At 41.9% G+C, this 22,099-nt stretch overlaps 1 protein-coding gene and 1 long non-coding RNA gene across 4 annotated transcripts in view; one reads left to right on the forward strand and one right to left on the reverse strand.

Moving 5' to 3' along the window:
* Positions 1–22,099, forward strand: part of MFHAS1 (multifunctional ROCO family signaling regulator 1) — a 73,175-nt gene that overhangs the window by 35,102 nt on the left and 15,974 nt on the right. The window lies entirely within an intron of this gene.
* LOC135318906 (uncharacterized) overlaps positions 1–22,099 on the reverse strand; it is a 92,392-nt gene that overhangs the window by 25,429 nt on the left and 44,864 nt on the right. For both annotated transcript variants that reach the window (XR_010377339.1, XR_010377340.1), the window contains exons 3-4: positions 15,574–15,678; positions 4,147–4,268 (exon numbers count right to left, since the gene is read on the reverse strand). This is a non-coding gene — a long non-coding RNA (uncharacterized LOC135318906). The remainder of the gene's footprint in view (positions 1–4,146; positions 4,269–15,573; positions 15,679–22,099) is intronic.

A 22,099-nucleotide genomic window follows, 5' to 3' on the forward strand; every position in this document is an offset into this window, starting at 1 on the left:
AAGGGTGGTAAAATCGTTGATGGAATTGTCTGAATGTATGTAGAACCCACTGAAGGAGGGAGTGGCTAGTTGGGGAAGAAGAAGAGTTCTGCTGAGGTCACATGAGTGTGAAGGGCTAGGTGGGTTGATGTGTAGTGTGGGGGCCTGGGAATTCAGGGTCTTCTGATGTTATTTCTATTAATAAATTCTGTAACTTTGGGCATCTCAGCTTTTTGGTTCTGTCTCCTAATCTTCAAAGGGAGGGGCTGGATTAGATGATCTTTAAAGTCTCTTCCAGGTTAAAAATTCTGCTCTCACTTGGAAATACACTGTTAGGAAAATAATCAGCTCTGTAGTCTACTTTTCTAATATGGGAATTATTTTCAGGTTGGGTATCAGCAAAAATACTGTTACTAATATTTTATAAAATGTATAAAGTGGGAAATGATGAGTGTGTCTTGTCATGCCTGGGTTTAGCTAAGCTATTTGTTTTTCAGTTAATGAAAGAGAATTTTAAGTGACTATTCACTTTTACCAAAGTGTGCAGATGAGAGTTAATAGTTCATAAGTGTTAACTGGTTTAATAGCTGATGATTGCCACTGGATGTACAATTTTACAGTCTAATTTTTAGTTTTGGGAGCCTCAAACTTAGTCAAGAATAGATGATCATAAAATCATCTTCCCAAGAACAGGCATAGTACTGGCTTTTCACTGTTGCTCACAGTGAAGATTTCAAACACTTTGTTAGGTTGAGTTAATTTAATTTCCTTTGCTTTTCTATAAGTCTCTAGCATCCTGAGAAAGTCTAGTGGCTTCTTTAGAGACCTGGCTGCTTTCTGCCTCAGAGTATTTAAGGAAAGTGCATTTTCTCAAGATGGAATTTTCCCTGGGTCATACCAGGCAATTAGGGCTTTGAGCCATAAACCTTCTCCTAGGGTTTGGTTCCCTCTGAGAGAAAGGGCAAGGAGAGAACTGCACCCTTGCTAGAAAGTAAAGCTTATCTGCCCTTACCTGTTTGCACTTTAAAGAAAGGAATCATTTATCTATACAAAAGCATAGCGCCCCCGACCACAATAAAGCAGCCACTTGGGCGTCTCACTTTGCATCCAGGAGACACAGATGCATTTTCAGCCCACACAGGCTCTTTTGGTGCCAAATTTGGGCTGAATTCTGAAGGGAACCATAAAGGTATCAATGTGCGACTGGGTAAATATCTTTATAGTAACACCACATTCTTCTTACTGATATATGTATAAAAGTAAAACTAGAATATAAAGATCTAGAGAATAGAATATGTAAAATATTACTATTAGTAATGGGTTTTATTCTATATTATGTTACTATATTACTGTATCATTATAGTAATATGACTGATGTAGAATTATGTATACACTTGTATGTATAGATAGATAGTATATGTACACATACATATGTGGGTAGATGAAGGAATAAAAATCAGTGAACTGTGAACTTTCAGAGTTAACCGTTTCAGAATGCTATGTTTTCAGCTATGTACCTTTACCATGATATTTAGTGGGGAAATGCTAAATTCAGTCAGTCTGTGATTTAAGAGGAACAGAAGTAAATCTCCCTCTCACTTTCGGCAGGCAGGGGGAGGGGGAGGTTGTTTGATTTAACCACTTTCTCCCCAACCAGTTTCACGTGTGGAGGCCCACACTGCATGGTAGTTGTGTGGACATTTAATTTTTTGTGTTAAGTAGCCTGTGGGCTGGTGGCTTATTCTGGTTGTCTGCATTTTTCATTTATTTCCTTAAAAAAAAAAAGTCCTAATGTAAGGACAAAAAGGTTTCTCAGTTCTCTGTTGAATATTTTACTTACTTGTTAAAAATGATTATCCAGCTCTGTTATTAGTCAGCAAGCTTCCCATCCTCTCACGAAGTATTTCAGTATCTCAGTTTTCAGTTGAACAATGAGGGGGTTTTGAGCTTCCCAGAGAGTTCTGTACTGTTATACGTGTGCCTCTTTGTGTTAATGGCTTTCACTTTTATTCCTTTGCTTGAGAGGGAGAAGGAAATGAAATTGGATGACTTTTTTTTCCATGCTGCAGCCTGACCGGCTCTTTATGAAATGGGGAGGAGAGTCACTCCCTCGAGATGGCTCACATGTTCAGCTGTGTGTAAATTGGGGTCAGAGTCCTTTCTCTGAAGACTGGGAGGAGTGCTATTATAATAAGTGTGCTGGAAATGATTAAAGGTAAAAGCATGTAGGACACAAGTGGCCACTTCAAGCCTTTTGGTGGCAGGTGGGACACCCTCTGAGTACAGCTGAAAGAGACTGAGGAGAGAGGGATTTGGCAGCGCAGCCCCGGCCGTGGGGACAAAACACAAGTCCTCAGAATTTCCAAGCAGTTCGGTTCCACAGTGTTGGGTTGTGTCTGTCTTTGCTCACCGTTTATCATGGGCTGGGGGAAGATCTCCACAGATAGGAAGGGGTGTTAGTGTACTGCTGAACATCCTTCCTGTGTGTGCCGTGCCAAGTCTGCATCCTCTTGGTATCTACGGATGTTTATCTTAAGCATGACTGTGGTAGGAGGTTGAGGTTACGCAGCTCTGCGGGCTAGACCAAGTATTGGTTATACTAAGTAGGTGATGCCATCAGAGGACGGAGTGACTTAGCCTGCTATCTGAAGTGGTTGGGAATGAAAATATGCCTTTCACTGTTTATGATCAGGAAGAACTTTAGTCAATACACATTTTTCGGGAGGCCTAGAAAGTGCGGGGAATTTACTGCAAAATTGGTTTATGCAGTGAAGTATCTTCACTTGGGTAGTTAATACATGACAATTTTAAATATAGGTCATTTTTATTTCTTAGTATATAACCACTACCTGTCTTACCAATAATGAATTCCTATTCTTCATATTTTTTTCTATCATTTAAATTAATCCTATCTACTTCTGAAAATCTCTCTCAAGACATTTCTAACGAGCTTATTGGAAACAAAAGCCCTGTGGCTGTTCCTTCCAGAGACAGTAAAACACATTTATTGTCAATTCATGAAAGGAGAAGAAAATAAAAATCACTTGTAATCTCACCAACACTATGACATTTGGGAAGCCAATGGGAGTTTCTGAGCTGAGAAATACCACAGAGGGTGTGTGGTGAATAGGCAAGCAAGGAGGGGAAGCGGGGAGGGGAGGTAGGACTGGTGCAGTATCCAAGTAAGAAACAGTGGTAGCTCGGAATCCACCCTAGCAGTGGTGCTGCTGGGAAGTGACCAAATTCTAGATCTGATGGGAAGATAGCTGAAGGGTTTGTTGATAGGCTCCAGGTTATGAGAAAAAGAAGTAAAGAAAGACAAAAGGTTTTGGCCTGAGCAACCAGAATCTAGAGTTGCCATTTATTGATCAGGGAGAGGAGGAAATTTTGATGGGAAAAATCAGAAGTTGAGTGTGGGCCCTGTATCTTTTTTTTTGTTGTTGTTGTTGTTGTTATGGTGCTAATTAAAAGCTTTTATTGTTTCATTCAGTCTTTTCCATGCTTTTCCACAGGGATACCTGTGCTTTTATTAATAAATCTCAGGTCAACACTGAGATTCAGATAGGGAAACATGAAGTCAAGGAAAGAAAAATTGAGGGTTAAGATCAGAACAGGCCAGTGAGGAAAAGCATCTTCAGGAGCTTGATATGATCCCCTGCAGGAGGGTCTTATAAAAGGCAATTTAATTAAATTGTAGGCTTCTAATTGAGAGCCGTTTTCCAGACAGCCTCACAGATGCCGTTTACAATATTTTGTTCCTTCTTCTGGCTCTAACTGGGTGGGCCTCCACATTTGGACTTTGCTACTTGCTATATTGCGTGCATGATGGGGCTAAGAGTACTGCAAAGGAGTATGGATTTTCCCGTGGGTCATAGATGGATCAATTCTAATCATCTTTCCAATATTGGTTTGCCCTGTGAAAGTAGCTTTTTTTTTTTTTTAATGGAACTGTTTCTGACTTTTACATGAACGAACCTAGGACATTCCATTATTTGCTCAGCTGATCATGCCTGAGAAACAATGGCAATTTTGAAGCAGAATGTTAAAAACAAAATCCACTTTATTTTCTTTGCATATGGCTAAAAGCAGGCTGGTTTAAATCTCTATCTCTAGCTTTAAGGAAAAAAGAACATATGTACCTTCAAAATACTGAAGGAGGCTACTTACTCCATTTAGAATGTCCCCAGAGTCTTCCTCTTATTCGAACTCAAATGAAGTTTTTTTCCTTCCTCCTTCATCTTTTGTTATTGCTGTTGTTCAGAACTTCACCCAAGAGTTGCTTTGTCATTCTTAGTGAAGTAAGCCAGAAAGAGAAAGAAAAATACCATATGAGATCGCTCATATGTGGAATGTAAAACAAACAAATAAACAAACAAAACATAAATACAAAACAGAAACAGACTCATAGACATAAAATACAAACTTTTGGTTGCCAAGGGGGCGGGGGGTGGGAAGGGATAGACTGGGATTTCAAAATGTAGAATAGATAAACAAGATTATTCTGTATAGCACAGGGAAATATATACAAGATCTTACAGTAGCTCACAGAGAAAAAAATCTGACAAAGAATATATATATGTTCATGTATAATTGAAAAATTGGGCTCTACACTGGAATTTGCATTGTAAAATTATTACAAATCAATAAAAAATGTTAAAAAAGAAAAGAAAAAAAAGAATTGTTTTGTTATGCTGGTAGTATTTGGGCCTTCCTTTAAAAATAAAGCAACAGCCCAAAGTGCCCAGTAGAACTTAAATTTGCTTATTTGGCAGTTTTGGAGCATCCCTATGTGCCAGGCACTGTGTCAGGGGCTGGGGATGAAGCAATGACAGGCAACACCTGTCAGGAGTTGAAAATCTAGTTGGGTGTGTGTGTTGGGCAATCAGTAATCCAGTATCCAAATATATGAGTAAAGCTTTGAGTAAGTATCGGGAGAGTCAGGTCATGCAGGGAGTGATGGGCAGTGCCTGGGGTTATCTGAGAAGGAGGCATCTGAAGCTGAGCTCTGACCTCACACCAGCCTCCTCATTTATAACAGAGAGAGTGGGTGGAGGTCATTCCTGCCTCTGCAGATTTAGAGCATCTTAATTGTGTAGTTCTAGCTCTTTTCACGTAAGAATCTGGTGCAAGAGTCCTGCTAATTTTAAACAATGACAGGAGTGATGTATATGACCGTGCATATTTTATTTGTATTTTTGTAAAGAAACATGGTTAAGTGTGAACACAGTCCTGTTTGAAGAAGGCGGTACTATTTCCTAAAGGAAACAAATAGCGCATTTGAAGCTTGCCTCTGATGAGAACATCTGTGGGTTATTTTTCCCATTTTTAAGGGAGTAATATGGGGACAATGATTCTATGACTTGGAGTCATATCATTTTTAGGGCTGAAATGGAGGAAACTTTGGGGACTATGTAGTCTGATTTCTCCCATTTCTCTGAATGACAAAGCTGAGACAGACAAGCTCTGCCCCGGGTTTCCCTGCCAGTTAGGGGACGGGCTGGTGCTGCAGGCCAGGGTTCTTTTCCTCTCCATCCATTAGACTTTTCCATGGGATTAGAATCTGTGTCTCCATGTTCCTGCAGTCAGAATCCCAGAGAAGAGCAGATTTCCCCAATCATTTATAAAATAAGTCTCTGCTTTTTATATTTTGTCCACTTTATACAGGTATATCTGCCCCAGATAATTCTTCAATTTCTACCTTTCCTTTTTTGGTTTGTTTTCACTGACCTTAGTGTGAAAGCTAATTTTTTTCTCTTTTTATTTTTTATTGAAGTATAGACAATTTACAATGACAAGAGCCAACAATAAGCTTCCTCTACAAGAGACAGACTTTAGGGTGAAGGGCACACATAGATTGAAAGTGAGAGGATGGAAAAAGATATTTCACGCAAATGGAAATGACAGTGGGAGTAGCAATACTCGTATTAGACAAAATAGGTTTTAAAACAGAGGCCATAAAGAAAGATAAAGGACCCTATATAATGAAAAGGATCAATAAAAGTAAAAGCTTAACTTAAGAGAAATGCTAGTGTCTCATTTTTAGCCTGTAAGATATGGGTGGGTTTGCTAGTGTTTATGGGAAGGGGGCTCAAGGTGACATCCAGGGGAGAAATGACCATGTCTTTACCTTCCCTTCTCTCTCCTCTTTCCCTCCCCTGCCCTTGCACTGCCCATCCTGTACCCAGCTTTCCCTTTAAGTCTTTCTCTCTCACACAGACCCCCCTCTCTTCCTCTCTCACATTCTTATATGCAAACGGGACACCTACTTTGTTTGTTTTCATGTTGGTTAAAACCATGCTAATTTGTAAACCCAAACTGCCAAAGCACAAGAGAGATCACTGAGAGGTAATATGGAAGGGCATACAGTATTCTTCTGGCTTATTTCACTCAGCATACGATTCTCAAAGTTCACCCATGTTGCAGCATGTGTGAGAACTTCCTTCCCTTTTAAAGTTGAGTAATATTCCATTGTATTAATATATACTGCATTTTGCTTATCCATTCATCTGTCGGTGGGCACTCGGGTTGCTTCCACATTTAAGCTGTTATGAATAATGCTGAGAGTAGAAATACTTCTTTGAGAGCTTGCTTTCCATTCTTTTGAGTATGTACCCAGAAATGAAACTGCTGGATTATACAGTAATTCTATTTTTAATTTTTTTCAGGAACCGCCGTACTGTTTTACATAGCAACTACACTGTTTTATCTTCCCACCAATACTTGTTATTTTCCGTTTTTTTGATAGTAGCCATCCTAATAGGTGTGAAGTGTTATCTCATTGTGGTTTTGATTTGCATTTCCTTAATGATTAGTGATGTTGAGCATCTTGTCATGCGCTCATTGGCTATTTATATATCTTCTTTGGAGAAAATCAAGCATTTGCCTCATTCCTATTTAAAATCTTTTGTCCTGAATGCCTAGAAGGATAACTTGTTTGGTCATCTGTTTCAAGAATATATAAAGAGCTTGTCCACATTAGCAGAGTATTTGCACCATCATCTAAGAATCACAGTGTTATGAACATCTAGTTGCTGATTACTTATTGATAAGTTTCTATTTCAAAATACTAAATTTATAGACACAGAGCTTAGTTATGCTTTGCTAGAGTCACAAGGCCACTGTTCCCCCATTGCTCTCCCTAACCCGGTTCAACTTGTACAAAAATACCTAAACATGGAACTATGCTTAGTCTCTACATTAGACAGAATGAAATTCATACACATGTAAAGAGCCAGTTTAAATAAATAATGAGATGACTATTACTATGGGGAAAAAAGAAGAAAGACTGGTTCACTTCCAGCAACATGATGAAATTCATAGAAGAAAATGCAGTCAGGCTTTTTGGACTCATGTGAATAGAAAAGGGGAACAAAAGAAAGCCAGCTCCACTACATTTTTTCTCTCCTAAATTATTACTGCACATAAAAATTTTGAGTTCATAGATGCATTGCCTCACTCAGGAAGTGTTTAAAATAGAAAGCTGGGTGCTTTTTCTCAGAAGTTTAGAACCGTTGATACAACTTGAAACAGCCCACAGAAGTAGATATTTTTGAGTGGGATGCAATCCAGAACCTGGTGCTACTTAAGCTACACATTTTGTTAGGAACAACAGAGTAGGCTAACATTTGCATTTGAAATAATAAACTTCCCTCCTGCATCAGAGTCTGCACAGAATTGTTTAGTTGTGCTTAAAAAGAAATTCTTCATTTAAGTGTTTGGGTTTTCTCCTACTCCTTCCTCTCTATCTTGTATGGTATGTACTCTTTTAGATCAGATACATCCTAGGTCAGGGTTCAGCAAACTTTTTCTGTAAAGAGCTAGATAGTAAATGTCTTCAGGTTTGTAAGTCATAGAGTCTCTCTGGCAACTACGTAACTCTGTTGTTGTAGTAAAGTTGGAAAGCAGAGTTGTACCATCTTGGAAAGCAGCCATGGATAATCTGTAAGACTGGCCATGGCTATATTCCAATAAAACTTTATTTACAAGAGCAGGCAGTGGGCCCTATTTTGGTTATCCCTATTCTAAATAATCTCAGGGGGCCATGGAAAGTTTAATCTCAACACATGGGTAATGAGAGCCATCTCCAGATGTTGACTCTCCTCCCTGGTATTAATAGGATCCCAGATATTCTTAGAGGGGTACATGATCTCATACATTTTTTAATATGGAACCCTATTCAGTGACTAGAATCTTGAGAGAGTAAGAGAGAAAGCGTTATAAATATTTATAGATGCTAAAAATTAAATTGCTGAGATAAAAATTTGTTCTCATGAAAAGATAATTATATAGCAAGTTTGGAATTCAGTTTTCAGTTTTCATTTTCTTGTGGAAACATCTTCATTGTGAGGAAAATGAGGGAATTAATGAACAAATGTTTCCTGAGCGGAACCATGATGCTCTACCAGGCCCTACGGGCAGCTGCTGACATGGCTGCCACATGCTTCCTGCTCCGAGGCACTTACCATCTCGGAAAGATGCTCAAGGCCTACAAGAGAGGATATTTTTAAAAATATGTTTTAACTTTTAGGGGGTATTTTATTTTAAAATAAACTCTTTTGAGGTATAATTTACATGTAGTAAAAAGATACTGATTTTAAGCCTATGATAAGTTCCATGAGTTTTGACATGCAACCACCATCCCATTCTTAACAGTATCTTTTGAAGAGCAACAGTTTAAAAATTCAGTTTATCAGTTTTTTTTCCCCTGGTTACTACTTTTTTTTTTTTTTTTTTTTGGCTATCTCAAGATTAAGAAGATTTTCACCTAAGTTTTCTTCTAGAAGTGTTATTATTTTGACTTTTACATTTAGATCTAGACTCCATTTCAAGTTATTTTCGGTGTATGCCATGAAATAAAGGTTGAGGTTTGTTTTTTCCATACAGATATCCAGTTGTTCCACCACCATTTGTTGAAAAAACTATCCTTTCCCTTTGGGATTAACCTGGACCCTTTTGTCAAAAATTGATCGACCATAAATGTACTTATCTATTTCTGAACTCTGTTCTGTCCTATTAATCTATACATATATTCATGTTACCTTGATTTTTGTAGCTTTACGATAAGTTTTAAAATCAAGCGGTGTTACGGAGAAGATGTCTTTTTAAGTTCAATTTCTTTTATCAAACTTTTCTCAAATACTTTATTCTAGTTACTTCTGAAAACTGAAGTAAGCATATTTCTTTTTAGACTTGGACACTAAGCTGACTTTAAAGACAAGGAAAGGAAGGGGGAGGGCATAACTCAAGTGGCAGAGTATATGCTTAGCATGCAGGAGGTCCTGGTACCTCCTCCAAAAATAAGAAACCTAATATCTCCCCCTCCAAAAATAAATAAATAGATAAATAAATAAATAAATAAATAAATAAATAAATAAATAAATAAATAAATAAATACAGACAGACAGACAGACAGACAGACAGACAAGGAAAGGATACTGAGAATATAGGATGGTGATCTTCATTGTGAGATTTGATGACCTTGGGCTTCAGTTTTCTTGACTGTCAGAAGATATGGACTCTAGAATAGTCCCCACCGATGTCTCATTTAAATCTAAAACCCTGTAATTTTGGATGGCTAATAGACAATTTTTTCTTTTACTTATGTACTATGCTGTGATTCAAGTTTTAAAATAGCCAAGCAAAAACAATACTGAAAACCAAATAGCTTAATGAAAACAGTGGCTGACCCTTAATAATAACTTAGTATCCTTTTTTAGTCAAAATGCTTCAGGAAAATCTTGATGCCAAATGGGACTCTTTAGTTTAGGAGCTTTTACAATCTTTGCTCCCTTAAGCCTTTCATCTTGGTGTTTCCTAACACATATAACTCCAAGTTATTAACTCTTAGTGGCCAGAAGCTGTGGGTCGCCTCTCCTATCAGGGTCCATGGGTGAATCTCAGGATTGGAGAGAACCGGAGGACATGTAGCCCCTGATCTTGAGGTGGGCCCTTGAAGCAGCAGCCTTGGCACCACCCAGGAACTTGGCAGAAATGCATAAGATCAGGTTGTATCCCAGGCCTACTGAGTCAGGTGTGTGCAGGTAGATACCTTCAAGACTGAGAAGCACTGTGTGGTCATCTCTGTGGCCTTCCCACCAGAGCTTCTGGCCTCTGGACCTCTGAGGGTAACCCCACTGGAGATAACCTGTTCCATCTGTGCATAGTTCTGTCCAAGTTTCTTTTCTCTCTGGATCTCCACCTGGCCTCCCATCTGCATTTCCAGGTAGGAAAAGATATTTGGAGAAAAGTAGGAAGAAACAAGGCTTCTGTATTAGGAAAGCTGAGATAGTTCCAGAAATCCTCAGCGGACTTCTGCTTACATTTCATTGGCCAGAACTGTCCCATGGCTCCCAGACCTTCAAGGGAATCTGTGCAGGCAAGGATTTTAATTAGGCCTATGCTCTTCCCTGACACACAAGCCAGGGCCCTGTGAGTGTGGAGGAAGAGGAGTGGAATATTGGGTAGGCAGCTGGAGTGTATCACACACACACACACACGTTTGTGTTTGTGTTACAGTATTTCTGGAAGGTGCCTGAGGAATGGATAACAGTAGTTACTTCTTCAGTGTAGGCTGGCATTCAGAGGAAGAGGGACATTTATTTTTCACTTTATATTCCTTCCTGCTGAGATTACTTTCTTTTTTAAGAATGAATGTATGTTAACTTTAAAGGAAGGAAGTTGATAGGGAAGTGACAGAACCCCTGGGTACAGCTGTCCAGCCACTTCTTCAGAGCCTGTGGGCTTCAGCCTCAGCTGTAAGAGGAAAGGTTAGACTAGACCCCATCTTGGACTCCTGGGTCTGAGCCACCTCCACTTAATGACCCAGAGAAGGAGATTAAGAATCAGCTCCTTTAGTCACAAAAGAAACCTAGCATCTTGAAGAGGTTCTCATTCAGTCTTTTTTAAGGGCTGAATTTTGTCTCCCTGACCTCTAAATTCTTGTGTTGAAGTCCTAACCCACAGTACCGCAGAACGTGACTGTATTTGCAGAGAGGGTCTTAAAGAGGTGATAAAGTTAAATGAGATCACGAGGGTGGACCCTAATCCAGGATGATTGTGTCTTTATAAGAAGAGGAGACTTGGATACAGATGCACACAGAGGGAAGACTGTGTGAAGACACAGGGAGATGACAGCCAGGAGAGAGACCTCTGAGGAAACCGACCCTATTGACACTCGGATCTCGGGCTTCTAGCCTCCAGCACTGCAAGCTACTCAATTTCTGCTCTTTAAGCCACCCAGTCTGTAGTCCTTTTTTATAGCAGTCCTGGCAAATTATACAGTCTTCTATCCCTTTACACTTTCATGGGGATAGTTATGTATTTTGCTGAATCTCCAGGATAGTGTGAAATTGCACCAGACTTGGCTATTCCGTCTATTCCTGTCCCCGTGAAAGCTGGTCCCCAGGGAGTGCAGCCCTGGAACCTGGAGATGTGAACGTGGGCTGGGAGCAGGGCGGGTCTCTGGCAGGAAGAAGCAAGTGTCGTTACCGTGAGGCCAGCGCCAGCGCCAGCGCCAGCCTCTCCCCACACACCCCACTCCTGGGTTCCTTGGAGCTCTGCCTCCAGCTTGTGTGCCTCTTCTCTCATCCGCCTTCTGTCCTTGACCTTCAGAACCAATGGATGCTCTCCTGTGGTCTTGATTCTTTGGCCTCTGGCTGTGAAATCCACAGGGTCTACACACCTGTTCCAGCCCCAGCCTTCTGTCTGAGCCAGGCCTTGGCCAGGGCCAGAGGACCCTGAAATGGCCTGCAATGTTCCAGTTTAAGGGACACTTGATCTTTCCTGAGGCCAAACGAGAGCCCACTTTCCAATCTGGAGTGGGCAGTGACCGTGGGGCACTCATGCTTGCCCTAGGGGAACCCAAGCATGCATTTCTAATGGATGCTCCATTAGCAGAGGTTGGCTTCGGGGCAGTCCACTCCCTGCTGAGCCCCTTTTTTGTGAGGCCTTTGCCTGCCTATTTATGGATTTCTTCTCACGGAGCACAGTGTACGGGTGGGACGGGGCAGCCTCAACGGTCAGCATGTCCACCTTGCAGACGCACTGGTGTCAGAGCAGAGAGCCGCACAGATGGAAATATTTAGGTGTGGCTGGTGCTGTGAGCTTCTGGAGGGTACTGATTTTTGCTAAATAAGGAATGAAAAATACTTATTTATATGGAAAATTAAATCTCACTGCTTTTTGTCTGATTTACCATTGTTTTTTTCACTCCAGAGAAATTTGCCATGATGAGAACAGTGGCAGGCCTTTTATGCGAGCGTTCAGCTTTGCATTATGCACGATGTGGCTGAGCTCTTTGAAGCCCAGGGAGGCAGAAGCATCTCCGGGTGGAGGGTTTTACTGGCCATACAATTTCTTTCTTCGGCCCTGACCATTCTCCATGCTAAGCCTGAAACTGAGTTCGCAGATAACACTCTTCTTGGTGCTGGTGGGTTTTGGTACCTTGTGTCGAAGCATGAGGATGGATGAATTAGGGAAGAGATGGAGGGCAGCCGGGGAGAGTGCAGGACATGTTTGTTTGCCCTGTTTTAGAAATTGTTCTACTTCATGCTAAATTGGCGAGGTGTTTACTACAGAAGCCTAGAAAATTCAGTAGAAAATACATTTTCACAGTGTTTTAAGCTGGAACAGACTACTTTAAGCTGAACAGGCCTTGGAGATAAGCCAGTTCAGCTTCTTCCTTTTATAGCAGAAGGACTGAGGCCCGGAGGAGTCAGGGTCCCCAGGAACTGGCAGGGAATTAGTGCAGCGCCAGGATCCGGACCCAGGTCTTAATGCCCAGCTCCTGGCCCCTTCCCTTCTAGAAGGGATGCTCACCGGGCCTTTGCAAAAGCATCTCCCTGGATACAGAGGGATATGGTAAAGCCAGAGGGATACACTAAAGCCAAGGTTTCAAAAGTTGTTTTTATAATAGTTTATTAGAGCTGCATAATTTCATTGCAAATAAGAACATGGTTAATGCACAAAATGGATATTCTCAGTAAAAAGCTGTTTATTGATTATTATGTTCTAGTCAGAGCTATTGAGATAATTGAAGGGATAAAGCAACAGGATTATGGCAAGACTAGAGCCATCTTTAGGATCCAAGGAAAGGAAATCCTTCTGTCCCAGCCTCTCTATGTTGCTTGTCCCAGATCCCTGTCCCCCCATTCCCCCTGCCCAGTCTATTGGTGCCTCCTGTCCTGTCATTCTTTTCATCAGTCACCCTGTCTCCCATCTCCATCCCCTTGATTTGGTCCCCCTGTCCCGTCTCTTTGTTCCCTGTGCCCACTTCAGTCCCCTGTCTTCCATCCTGGTCCCCTCCCATCTTCTGCCCTCTGCCTCAGGTGTGGTCGCCTCTCAGTGCCATCTCTATCTCTCCCTAAGGGCTTGCCCCATTTTCCCTTCTCCCCTCAAACCAGTTTACTTTGCAGCTCAAAGATGATCCAGATGTCTGCTCCCACACCTCTCTGTGTCAGTTACTCTTCCCTCTAGACTAACTCTATCTCTTATTCCAATTTCCAGTTCCCCCTGGGAGCCATCTGATCTACCTACTTCAGCTTTTCTCACCAGACTGCGTGTTGTGGCCCCACTTAGGAATTGGCTGCCTGTGGCCAGTCCTGAGCTAGCTATGGGGCCAGGGGCCCAGGGGCCTCATGAGCTCCAGGCAGGGCAGCTAGCTTTGTGCTAAACACGTGGGCGTATACGATCTCATTCAGTCCTCACAGGGACCCTGTGATGTATCGTCCCCCACCTGGACGTGGAAATTCAGGCCCAGCACTGGTAAAGCCATTGCCTGGGGACCCACTGCTGGGAGGCACCAGCCTCCTTCTTGTGCTGGGCTTTTCTGAAGTTAATCTGTGGATCCCTAATAAGTTAAAACGCTCTAATGTGAAGTAGACCCACTGTCTTTTGCACGTGTTTGGATGTTACTATGAAGGCATCTGGGCTATCAGTACAGGCTTCATATCAATAGGATTTTATAAAAACCTCACTTTAGCCCCTTGTGGTATCTACCACATGCTTGGGGTCCCAGGAGGATTCCTTTAATCTAGGTCAAGTCCTTGTAGAAACACCCAAGTGAGGTTTTAACATCACCAGAGGTTTGTGGAATTTTTAAAAGCTCCTCCACCCCTTTTGAAGAAGATGTGAAGCCCTGGAGTAGATCAAATGTTAATTCATCAGTGGTGATTGACTTGTATCTTCCTAACCCCCGGCAACAGGAAAGATTCTGTGTAGACAGAAGAACTGCAAGCATATCTGGAGGCGAAGTGATCATTCTACACTAGTGTCCTGCTGAATGAAGGTTGAAAGTACTTCCCTACATTCCATAAAATTTGCCCTGATGAAATCTGAGAACCATACAAAGCTGGGTGGAAATAGGCTTAGTAGTAAGTAACCTTCCATTTCCACTCCCTCCTCCTTATTCTTTGACCTCCTGCACGGGGGCCTTGGAGGCATCCCGTAAGCTTTGCACGGAAGCCGCTAATCCCCGCTGCAGTTCATTCCGGCTCCATCTGGCAGCTGCTTCCTCTCACACCCGAGGCCAGGCAGGCAGTGGCCTTGGACCCCAGAGGGTGGCCAGTGTGACCATCTGTGTGACCAAGACCCCGTCCCGTTCTGACTCAACTTCTCTCATCTTGAAGGAAGAGGGCTGGGGACGGATGCTGGAGCTGGAGGCCTCTACTTGCTGGAGAGCTTTTCTCTGTCACTTGTGCTGTTTTTTCTTAATCAAATGTGTGATTTGGTTTTGTGAAAGCTTCCAGTAGCTGCTTCTTTTCACTTGTTTAATTTCATGATGCAAACTCGTCTCATCTTGGAGTCTGGAATCACACTTGACACGTGGCCAGGGCCCAGATTCCCTGACTGGCCAGCAGGCTGAGGTTTGCCCCAGGGCATCCCTGAGTGGGAAGGTGCCCTCAGAGCAGGAACCAGCCCCAGGGGTGGGCCTGGGGAGACCACAGGGTCCCCTGTGGGCACAGAGACCCACCCTACAAAGGGCTGTGAGACTGTTTAGGAGATGGGAGTGGGGATGGTGGCCCAAACCAAACAAACAAAAGGATCCCATTTAAAAAAATGAATGTGTGACATGAGTCCATTTATGTAAAATTGTGAGAGTGGGAGTGGTGGAGGGGCAGAGAAGAGAAAGACATTGAAATTGAGTGGATAGAGAAATTTGGAACAAATATAGTTCTCACTCTCAGAGACTGTCAGATAATGCACTGCCAGATGAAAGAAAGGAGCATTGCACTGATGCTTACAGTCTGATTCTGCCCCGTGGAAAATCAACCCCTAAAGTCCCTGATGTGTGTATGTGCGTCACCCGTGTGCCTGAGCCAGGAGAAAGATACGGAAGGGTCCACACCGCCCACCCCTGGATACTTGGGAGCGGGTGAAGGGGAAAGTGATTATCCCCTCTTTACACATTTTATGTTAATTTGCTTATTAAAACCAGTACATGGTAACTTTTATAATTAAAAATTTTTAAATAGTTAAAAAACAAGAAAGCCATTCTAGGGAGGAAAAAGGAAAAAATTTCATTTACACTGGGTAGATTATTTTAAGTTTTATGCTTAATAGGTAGTCTATGTAAAGGGTGTAAAATTCAGAAGGTACCTGAGGCCCTATGGGGAAAAGGAAAGTCTTCTGTCCACAGCCATCCGTTTCTCCTCCTGGAGGCCACCAGTGTTGCCACACTTCTGGGTATTCTTGCGGAATGCTCTGTGTTTTTACAAATGTATATTTGTATGTAAGAATAGGGGAATAGAGAGTCCCCCCTCCCATAAAAATAGTAGCATAATATAAACACTGCTTGGGTCTTTTTTTTTAAGTTAAAAATATATACTGAACATAATGATACTTAACAGAGCCGGCTGACTCCTTTTGCACTGGCTGTATGATATTCTGTTATATAAGCGGGTTTTATTTAACCAGGCTTCTGTTGAACGAGCATTTGAGTTGTTTTCAATTTCTTACTTTGGAAACAATACTGAAGTGAATACCTGTGACTTTATCCTTTGACATTTATGGGTAGACCCAGAGAATAAATATCTTGAAGTGGGAATTGCCAAATTTCTCTCCAGAGAGGAGGTGCAAATTGATACTTCCTTCAGAAATGTGTGAAAGTGCTGGATAATCCTTGGAGAACAGTGCTGTCTTGGAGCTGGATTATATACAAAGGCAGCAACAGGGATTTTAGGCAAGGTATTAGGAAAGTCAGGGCCTTTTCAAATGCTCCTCTAAGAGGTACTTCTCTTTTCAGAAGTTATTTTTGCTCAAACCTTGATTTTTATGTTTTAGATTAATATGGTGTGAGGAAGAAATAAACATTTAGTGAACTGCTATTATGTGCAGGCATTGGGTTAGGTGAATTGCAAACATCATTATTTAATTCTTATAGCACTCCTATGAAGTATATATTTGCAATTAACTGTCCACAGTATACAGAGAAAAATAAGGTTCAGAGAGGCTAGGTGACTTCCCCAAGGTCACACAGCAGATAAGTGGTAGAGCCAGCTTTCCAACTTTGTCACAGTACTCATGTTCTTTTTGATCCTCCTCCTCCTCTTTCCTGGAAAATTAGAAATCTCTGTAACTCTAGCATTGCAGAAAATATAGGGGTGCACTGAGCAATGAACTAGGTATAGAAGACTGATGTCACTTATGGTTGAACGATGAATGTGTGACATTGCTTGTGCCTCAAAAGCCCTTTGAATAGGTTTGCAAGATGTAAAGAGGAAGTTTGAGGGGCAGATCACATAGGTCCCTGTAGACATTGTGAGGACTGGGGTTTTTGTTCTGAGTGATGAATGAGGCTTGGAGGGTCTGAGCAGAGGAGTAACGTGATCTGATCTGCATTGTAAGGGATCCTTCTGGCTCCAATGGGCAATAGACTGTGGGGGCAAGAGTTCCACTAGGAGACCATCACACATCCAGCTTGCTTGTGGAGTGGACTAGGGAGGTGATGAAGTAGTCAGATGTTGATAGGTTTGAAGCTAGAGCAACAGGATATACCAATGTATTGAGTGTACGATGTGAGAGAAAAAGAGGGAAAAATGACTCCATGTTTTTTTGTCCAAAGTAACTGGAAGAACGGAGTGGACATTCACAGACATGGGGCAGCCTGAAAATGGAATAACTTGGTGGGGCATGGGGCCAGTGGGAATCAAGAGTTTGATTTTAGGCACATCAGAATCCAAATGACAATGTTGAATAGGTAGTCGGATCATGGTTTGATATTCAGTCAAGAGCTCAGGAGTAGAGGGACCTCATTGAAGAGGGGGGCAGTTCTGCATAACCTGATCTGCCCCCAGAAGTGGCTCTTTCCCCTTATGAAGGAAGCTAGTCCTGTCTGGGCTCCCATACTTTTTAATGGGCGTTAATGCTTTTATGATTACATTCTTTATCTACATTGAGACTTCATTTGGAAGCCAACTACACCTGCTTGCAGGAAAAGATGCACCTGAAAAATAAGAAAAAATAAAGACTTAAGTAAGAATTCTTGTTGTTCACAGAATTTTGAAGAGGTTGGAAAGGCTGAGAAGGACTTAGTTTCCATTGGTCACATAATGTAGTGCTTTTCAGGATGCCGTGGGTGCTTTTTGTTTTATAGCCTCAAGTCCAGGCTGGATCTTCAGGGAAAGAAACTTGGGTGGGGAGAGTAGATAAAGAAAAGCTGATGTTGGAAGAGGGTCCTGGCTGGACCATGTTCCCCGGTAGTGTCTGTTTGTGCAAGTGTGAGATATTATTTTTGTGCAAAATAAGGAAGTTGGGCCATCTCAAGGTTCCTTCCAGCCTGAAGACTCTGGGGTCTGACTCTAAGTCTACCAGGTCTTTCAGGCCCCTATAGGAGGCTTCACAGCTCCTCTCTCACTGGGCAAAATTCATTCCTCCTCCCTCTTCCCTTCCTCCAAGAAAAGTGAATTTGCAGGAATTCTTGTCATCTTCCTTGTTGGAGACGTGACGCAAAGATACTGTTTCTGATCATTTTTAAAGACTTCAGATGGTTCCCTTAGTCAATTTTGACAAGGCCACCGGGCCAGTGTTTCAAATTTCAGTTCAGGTCCTAAAAGTTCCTCCCATTTTCAGTTGAAAGGAAAACTCAGGATGGAGGGAGACAGTTTCAGTCTGAAGGCTTTTATGCTGTCTGCCTTCACTTCTCTGAGCCTGGAACCATTTCCAGTAAGAAGTAGGTGACAAGCTATCCAAATAAAGAGTAACCTTTTGAAAGCACTTCCGTCCAGCAGTGAGGGGGCTTTTTATGATCCTGACTTGCATCTGAGAGAGGGAAGGCCAGAGCTGGGCTGGGGCTCTGGTCCTCCCCACTCCCGCCTCCCCCTAGCGCACTTTGATCTGTGAAGCGTGTCTAATCCTCAGCCAAGTCTGCTAGAACTTTATCCAGAGCAGGAAAAGGGGAAATATTTTTCCTTTCTTGGGTGGATTTGTATTTATATAAACCCTTAGCAGTGGTGATGGAGCCAAGTGGCGGGCACACATGTCTGAGCTGGGGCGAGTTGGAATGAATGAGTGGTGGGAAGGGGTAGGGCCCTGTGTCCCTCTGACCCCAGCCAGCTTTGACTTGGGTCAGACTCATTAAAGGTCTCAGTCCTCACATGCATTTTGCTGAAGGATGTGCTTTTTCATAGAGCGGTGTTTACAACAGCTTCAGCTGAGTCAGCAGCTAATCAACTCTAGCTCATAACTCCAGTGCAATAGCTGTATGTATATGAATGATTAGGTCACCTTATTTCGTTGTCGCTAAGAATATAGGGTTGTGGAAGGCCTTAGCTGTCCTCTGAAACTTCAGTCTCAGAAGCCTGACCTTCTTAGAGTGTGTACCATTGTTGATTTACTTGCATGAGTTTGTGTACACCTTTTGGGACCAGCCCTCGCCACTTCTCATGTGTAGTGACTTTTTACTTCTTTATTTTTTTATTGCAGTCACATTGATTTACAGCATTGAATAAGTTTCGTATGTTCTGTTTACCCTACAGTGTGCTCACCACCAAAAATTTAGTTTCCATTCATCACCCTCCATTTGATCCCTTTACCCTCCCAACTGTCCCTTCCCCTCTGGTAACCACTACTCTGTTCTCTAGGTCTATGTGTTTGTTTTTGTTTACTTTGGTCTGTTCATTTATTTTGTTTTTGCTTATTCATTTTTTATATTCCACATATGAGTGAAATCATATGGTATTTGTCTTTCTGACTTATTTTAGGGTAGTGAGTTTTTAAAGCATGCTTGCCATTGATAAGAAGGTTTTCTTGTCCTCAGACCACCTTATTTAAGCTTCAAGTGGTGCATCATGGTTCTAGGTTTCTAGGATACAGTGTGGTTCTTTTTTAGACATTCTAGCAAAATCTTGTACAGAATCCAAAGGCAGGCTCTCTTGTTCTTGTGATACTGCAGTTGTATATTATCTGGGCTAGTCTGGGACTGGTGAAGATGCTGCCAACAGCAAGTGTATAGAATGTTGATAGAAAACAGTCTTTTATTTTGCTATTTTTTGCTCTTTTAGAACCAAAGCAAAGCCAGCACAGGCACTCATATTCTGGAAACTCCCCTGCAGCAATTTCTCCTACATATTAATAAGTGTCACGTGAGCCAGGTTCACCTGCTGTCCCAGGATGTTTGTTCTGGCCCCCAGGACTATTTATTTTGTGTCTGTTGGGACCTCGCACTTCAAAGTGGAACCTTCCCAAAGTTTCTCCCTGGCATCTCTTCCCAGTACTTGTAATGGGCACTTGGGAAAGGAAACTCCTCAGGGACCCTGAGACCCTATCAGCAGCTGGAGAGAGTCTAGGCAGAAGAGCAGCCTGAAGGAGGAGGGGATGGGGGGCTCTTGTTGATGGAAAAAAGGGGGCTGGGGGGAAAGGGAACTTCAAAGAGCCAAGCGAGGAAGCAGTGGGGAAGAGAATTATTTGCATGTGTGCAAATAAAAACACACACAAAAAGAAAAAGGCATTAGGAAGAGGAAGTGTAAGCTTGTAATGTGAGGGAAGGAGATTGGAAAAGCAATTTTGTCAGCAGTTTTTCCCCCTTGTTGAACTTTTGCCAAATGCCTTGGAAGGGGACCTGTGATGTCAGGTCCTGACTCTTGATCCAGAAGAGACCTGCATGAGGATCCATCCAGGAGCGGCCCCATGGACCCTATGCCCCTCTTCTTAGTGGAGCTCACCTGAGGTACTTAGCCACCTCCTTCTATCCCTCAATAAACAAACAAAGAAAAAGCTTTATGTGACTATAAAGCAAGTATAACTGTGAGGACAATCATCTTCTGTCAGGAATTGGGTTAAACAAAGAAAAGCTTGTCTGCTCCAGATGAGCACCTGCCGTAAAGGGAAAATCCAAAGTGTCTGTCACTTGTGCCCGGCATGAGGGGCTGGCTTGGCTTCCACTGAATTACTCACCAGGAGTCTGAGGGCTTCACAGGTTAGCTTCAGTGTATAAGTCAGAGAAGTAAACAAAGTGTGGCCTTTGTTTTTCCTTCTGCCTGTAACTGTCACCACTGTCACCACCTTGGAGGATGTTGGGAAGAAACTGAAATGTTGAAATTTAGTTTATTCAGTGGAGCCTAATGACCAGGCTTTGAAAACTCACTGAAGATAGGTACTGAGTTGTGCTCTTGGTTCTAGGCCATCTCCAAGAACCCAGCTGACCTGCTTCTGTATGGCTTGCAGATTGTAAGTTCTTAATGATAAGACTTTACAAATTGTCCCTAGAGCTTCACGGCACAGAGGGCATTCCTGAGTGATTTTTTAAAAAACAGAATCTCAGCATTCAGAATCAAAACTGGATTTGGGAATTCAACAAATCTCAGAGATGGAAATGCTTTTACACAGTGAAATTGCTTTAGAACTCAGTGAATTCCGACAGTTTGAAGAACTGCAGGGCTATATGGTGGAAATGAAAACCCAGTTGTGGAAGAGATTCACAATGTCTACAGTGTCTGATGGCGTAAGTTTTTGCAGCTGCCTTTGGAATTCATAACTTAGGATATATCCGATTATTAAGCAGTTTTTTGTTTTCCATAGTGGCTGCACCAGTTTACATTGTTTACTTCTCCTGTGTATATGTTTTCTGGGCTTTATTTTGTTTTAAGACAGATAAAAGTGTCCTTTTCTCTCTGTCTGGCTTTCATCTTCCGTATAAAAGTGACCATGCGAGTCTCTCATCTTTGCTGTATCTGATAACTCAGTGGACTTGCAGAGTGGGAACCTTCCTGCTCATTGGTTTCCAAGGATGCTGCCTTTGCCCAGAGGGGATGTGGGGAACAAGCATTTGTGTATCTTTGCAGCGACATTCAGACTTAACTAAAAGACAGCAGTAGACTTTGGGGGTTGGAGGGGTGTGAACTTTAGAATATTCAAGCTGAAAGAGGCCTTGAAGAAATCTAGATAATTCCTTATGTAATGGAACCTATATAATTGCTTGTTTTAATTTCCAGACCACTTTTGTTGTTTTGAGGGATGTTCATGACTCTGATCTTGATCCTGGATGAGGAAGTGGGTTTTGTTTTCACCGAAAAGACATGTTTGGGGCTTTTAATATTTTGGTTGCATCATCAGAGTGATCATTTTTAGTGTTTTGCATAAAGTACCCAATGTTTGTGAATTCTGGTGATTAGCAGAAAAAGATGAGCTCATTTCACTTATTTTCTCCTGTTTAAAAAAAAATTGTAATAAAACTTGATGTTCTGTTCTTACACAAGGGAGGAAACAGTTGATAAGAATTTGTTAGCATTTTAATGCCAGAAGTCTTGAAACAGAGTAATTAAGAAGAGTTTTTCATAATTTTAATGGGCACAGGGAGACTGTGAAGGGGGCTAATACAGCCTCAGTGAATGCAATGAGGTCAAATTTCTGCATCTTCAGAAAGACTGTGTAAAAACTGCGTATGAATAGAACATCGCCAACAGAGGAGAAAGCATGGGCGTTTAAAGCTGGCATCTCCCATTAGTGTGAGGCACACTTAGTCTTTTTTTTTTAATTGACTTAAGCATAAAAATAAATAAACAATAACCTCAGGACCATTTAATCTTGAATGACCCATTTCACTATAAATTCTTTGTTCTTTGTCAGCTTATATTTCTAATGAAAACATACTTTCAGATTTACCTTCCACATAGAAATATCAGTCTTA

Source organism: Camelus dromedarius, chromosome 22 (genome assembly GCF_036321535.1).
Source record: "Camelus dromedarius isolate mCamDro1 chromosome 22, mCamDro1.pat, whole genome shotgun sequence".
Taxonomy (NCBI): domain Eukaryota; kingdom Metazoa; phylum Chordata; class Mammalia; order Artiodactyla; family Camelidae; genus Camelus; species Camelus dromedarius.